At 38.0% G+C, this 5331-nt stretch overlaps 1 non-coding gene across 1 annotated transcript; it reads left to right on the forward strand.

The window, feature by feature from the left end:
* The first annotated feature begins 3616 nt into the window (after positions 1-3616).
* TRNAC-GCA (transfer RNA cysteine (anticodon GCA)) lies at positions 3617-3687 on the forward strand. The gene has a single exon. It is a non-coding gene; the product is annotated as a tRNA-Cys (tRNA).
* The last annotated feature ends 1644 nt before the right edge of the window (positions 3688-5331 follow it).

The raw sequence follows: 5331 nt of genomic DNA on the forward strand, positions 1-5331 counted from the left end.
TAGGCAGGTTAATTTATAAATGGTTAATTCGAGATTCGAAAGATGAGATTTAATACCGGTAAATTAATTGTGTGATTATAATACGTAGCGAAAGCCCTTTATAATCTTATTGATGTATGCATTGATGAATGGTTATTATATTCTACCCTGGAATATTATTTATTGGTGAACCTATGCCCTAGATCCTTTTATATATTGTTTTCTCCCTATTCTCAATCTTAGTAGTTTAGTTTCTTATTCAAATATAAATATTAGTTACTTCATAATCTAGATTATTCTAATTAATTAGGAATAGAAAGATCCGTTTCTCTGTGGATTCGACCCTACTTCCCTATCTACATTAGTTAGAGGATTTAGGTAATACTTTTGATTTGGGGATACGACTTTACCCTGTCAGGAACCTCGTCATATTTCTTTTGAAGTTCCTTTATAGCTTTGAGAGTTTCACGTAGCAAGCGCGACTCTTCCTTCATAGACAGTGTGAGCGATTGTATGTCTTCTTTACTTGCCGGTTCTGGAAGTCTATCCATGGCGTCGAAGAATATCTTCTCGTCTTCTTCAATGGCATGGATTTCTTTGACATGTTTAATGAGAGACGAGGGGTCAACCTCGTTTTCCTCATCAGAGATAGCCAAGGCATGAGCAAGAGGTGCATTATCAATGCTTGGTTTCTTACTGGCAAGGGGCAATGGCAGCTTGTTGTTATCGATTAAGTCTTGGATAGCTTCCTTAAGCTTCCAACAGTTTTCAGTGAGATGGCCCCTACCTTGGTGATACTTATAGTGTGCATTAGGGTTCCAATTAGCCGACCTCTTTTCGACTGGTGGGTCTCCAAATGGTCCAATAGGAGTTATAAGACCTTTTGCATTTAATCGATTAAATGCGGTGTCATAACTCATGCCAATAGGAGTAAAGTTTCTCCTAAAAGGTTTTTTTTGTCCTTGATTGTTCATAGCAAGGACTTCTCCTAAATTAAAAGTGCTAACGTTGTTTGAGTGGGTGGTTTTGGAAGAAGAAGGATTGTCGTTCTTCTTTCCTTTCCAGCCACTGTTGGAGTTATTGTTGGCAGCTTTTAACTTAGCCAGGTCGTCTTCAATATTGATCTCAATGTCGTAGACGGCTTTGAAGGTATGTCGATTATTTTGATACTTAAGATGCTTGGAATATTTTTCTTGAAGGTTCTTGATGAACAACCTTACAGACTCTTTTTCACTTGGCACCTCAATCATCTTAGCTGAGGTTTCCCTATGGTCAGTCTCAACTTGAATGTTGCACTTGTATCCATCAACGAAAGCGTTTGCTATGGACTCCCAGGTAGAGGTCTTTTCTTTCTCGAGAGAAAAGAACCATTGTTGGCAAACGGTCTCGAGAGACAGTGAGAACAGAGAGGGGAAGACCTTCTTATCGATACCCTTAATACTCATTATCGTTTCGAATGCTCTTAAATGAAAATAAGGATTATCAATTGCTCTGAATTTCGGGATGTCGTTGGCATTGAACTTCTGCGGAAGAAGATCTTTGTCCACCGAGACCCCTTATGAAGTAAGCCCTTGAAACTTGTAGTCACTAGATAGCTTGCTTAGACTCTCTTGCATGAGGTCCATCTGTTGTTGTTTCACGGGATCATCGATCTTAAGTGTGAGGAGCTTCAGTGTTTCAGTCACGGTAACCAGTTGGTTCCTAAGCTCATTGACTTCTTCTTGTGTTGCCATTATGGTCTTAGCTTTCCTCTTACGAGCTATGGGTTTGTCGAAAAGTTGGACTTGTACGAAGAGGTTGTCTTTGATTAACCGTCCTTCCTTTCTTGACCACGCACTGTAATTTAAACCATTTTGCGTTTTAATTACTTGACTCAAATCGACTTGACTTTACGATTTTTTTAGAAAGAGAAAATAAAAAAAATGGGTGCATATTTTTGCCAAAAATAATGTACATATTTTTAGGGAACTAAGTATAGTTTTTAAATTGGAGGATTAATATCCGACTTACCCCCCTAAAAAAATGACGGAAAAAACGCGCACGCAAGACTCCCTTAGACATGGTCAAAGTGTGTGTTGGTGTGTGCGTTGAGTGTAAGTGACATGTTTGGACTCTTGTTTAAGACCATGGGACTTAGTGCCTAAACTCGATTAATAACTCAACCAAGTACTATTGATAGCGAAAATTAACCGAATTAATTAGAAAACTGGTTAATTAGACACTAGGTGATGACTCGACCAATAATCCGAACTGTCGGCAAAACGACAAGAATGGCGTCGCACTGTGTAGCGTGGCGCCAGACGACAGAGCTGTCGCTAGGCGCGACACTCCACAGAGTGGCGCTACAGTCCAGACTTGGGCGCCAATGCTGGAGCTTCAATCTGGGACTATTTTCGGTGTTATTAATCAACAGGGGTATGCCTAAAGTCGTACTAGGTCAATTCTGATTAAAATATTAGATTTTTTTTACTCAAATTAATAAATCAATTAATTAATTAGGCAAAGTTCTTTAAGGCATTAATTTATTTAACTTCAACACAAGTCAAACAAACGGTTAAGAAAACATATGCACAACAAATAATGCACAATTAGTCAAGTAAGCACAATATGATGCAATGAGTTTGCAACCTAACCATGGCTCTAGTTCTCTAAAGTTCGGGATATGGTTTAGTCAATAGAGGGTCCATGGTTAATTGTCCGGATGTACCGTGCGGAAGCCTAATCGTGAAGGGTTGGCGCGAGTGGATGGGACACCGCGAGTTTTAGAAAAAACTCGCTTCCATGGTTTGGTGAATTCAACATTCTCGGATGTACCCTTTGTTGCTCAGAGCGTTCAATCAGGTAGATAGAGCATGAATTCCCAGAGGGTTATGTCGAACACATATGGGTTTCAGAAAAGTGAGAAAAAACTCAATCAGGAAGTAGGATCGAGCAAACAATACGAAAAACTGGTCGAAATTAGAACGCATATTTCTGGCTCGGTATTGGAAGAATTTGGCGCCAGCAAACAGAGCTTGGCGCCAAATTTTAGCTGTAGCGCCTGGCGCCAATGTTGGCGTCTGGCGCTACAGTTAAAAGTATGGCGCCAATCCTCTGGTCGCTGACGCTAATTCCTACATGCCTCAGCAGCTTTCTGTGCTCGATAAAATTTTCCAGTTTCGCGCAGTGTTATTTCGATCCTAGTTGTGAAAGATATTTCGCAAATTTTCTACGTGTAAAATTCTATGTTTTTAACTCATTACGGATGGTCTTTCCAATGAGATCTTTTTTATGCATATGACAATAATGTTAATCAAAATTACGAACATGAAATACTTAGAACGTTTCGAGTCTCATCCACTCATTCTAAATCATTGCCGAAACAAATTCAGGAATTAAAATAGAAATCCTCCCCAGTGGAGTCGCCAAAAACTGTAGGGAATAATTTCAAGCGTTAACCCCTAGCTTGAACCCCACTGTGATCATACACTAAAGTACGGTGGCGTCCAAAAGGGAAGAAGATAGAGCAAAAGAGTCGCCAACAAGTTTTAGGAACTTGTAAACCGTTCACAGGGTGAAGGTTACACCCCTAAACGATCCAAGAGATCATCAACTCCATAAGGTCTTGAACCAAATAAGGGTTATTTTGTATCGTTTTGGCGGCATGGCCGAGTGGTAAGGCGGAGGACTGCAAATCCTTGTTCCCCAGTTCAAATCCGGGTGTCGCCTGATTCTAATTAACAAAAGACTCGAACTCCCTTATCAACTGCTATAATCGATAACTCCCCGAATTCTTCGTCGGCCGAGGGGAAGGAGAAGAAGGGGTCTCTTGGTATGAAGGTACAAACCTAACCTAAAAGAGATTGAACCTGCCCTAATAATAGGCCTCTACTTTATTCTGATCGTATTCATGTGCGCTTTTTGACTAACATGCAATCAATAGGATTAACCCTAAACCTGTTTAATCTATGTTGGTTGAACATTAATGCACAAACAAAACTATTATTGGCGATCACTTGAATTGTAATCATATTAACCCTAACAAGATTATTAATTATCTTATTAAGCGTGATTACAAGTACCAATTCCCTTTAAACATGCATAAAAGGTGTGAGCAAGCAATAACAATAAATATCAAGCAACATAACAATCAAAACAAATCATAAAGTATAATCATAATAATAATCAAAACAATAATCATCATAATAACAATCATATTAATAATCATTTTAAAGCATATCAAGATCCTAGGCATGATACTAACAAGATTAATAACAAACCCTAGCATGTCACTAAGCAATAAAAATCAAATCTTTAACCCTAACATGATACTAACAATCATAAATATTAGGAATAACATAGGAAGCATCATACTTTTAATCATACTTGATATTAAAGTTACCCTAGACATGATACTAGGAATCATAATAACAATTTAAGCATGATTCTACATAATAACATCAATAAAAACCATTAAAGTACTTACTTTGATGCCTCGTACCTCTTTCTAATAACAAAATACACACGTTAGTAACTTCAAGGAAAATAATAATCAACAATTAAATTAAATAATGAAAAGAGAGATTTGGGACCAAACCCTTAGAAATTAAACCTTTCACGTCTAGGGCGAACGCAACTTCGAATATGGCTAGGTGTTTCTAGATCTAATGAATGCGGAATTTTTATATTTGAGAAAAGCTAGTTTAGAAAAAGAGAGAGAGAGAAAGTAAGAATTTGTTGTAGGTTGTAGATGAAAACTGATGAAAATTGATGATTGTTAATGAATGAAAACGGAGTTTTTACGACTTATTTATAAAGAAAATCAGCAAAAAAGATAAAATATCAAAACAGAGTCTGGCGCACACGAAACAAGGTTGGCGCCAACGCTGGCTATTAGCTTACGCTGACCCTAGCGCCAGACGCTGACCCTGGCGCCAGGCGCCAAGGCTAGCGCCAGGCGCTACAGCTGGCGTTTGGCGCTGACCTGGAAATTCACGCGTTTTCTTAAAATAAGATAAAAATTGCCGTACAGGAGGATAAAATCGTATTTTCCTCAAAAATGGTCTTTGATTTTAATTAAAACTCTAAAAAGTCAACAAAAGTCAATTTATCAATGCTAATTGAATTAGGAATGAAAAGAACCTTCTAGAAGAATCTAGAAAACTAAAACCATCCCTAATTGCATTAGGAATGATCAAAACGGGCCCAGTTTAGTAAATTGGCCATAACTTCCTCAATATTTATCGGAATTGGGCTTATAATATATCGTTGGAAAGCTCTTGTCAAGCCCCATCTAACTACACTACTATTGGACCCATATCATGATCTAACCAAACTGGATTGGATGTTTTCTTAAAATAAGTTTTCAAAAAC

Source organism: Chenopodium album, chromosome 4, assembly GCF_948465745.1.
Source record: "Chenopodium album chromosome 4, dcCheAlbu1.1, whole genome shotgun sequence".
In the NCBI taxonomy this organism is placed as follows: domain Eukaryota; kingdom Viridiplantae; phylum Streptophyta; class Magnoliopsida; order Caryophyllales; family Amaranthaceae; genus Chenopodium; species Chenopodium album.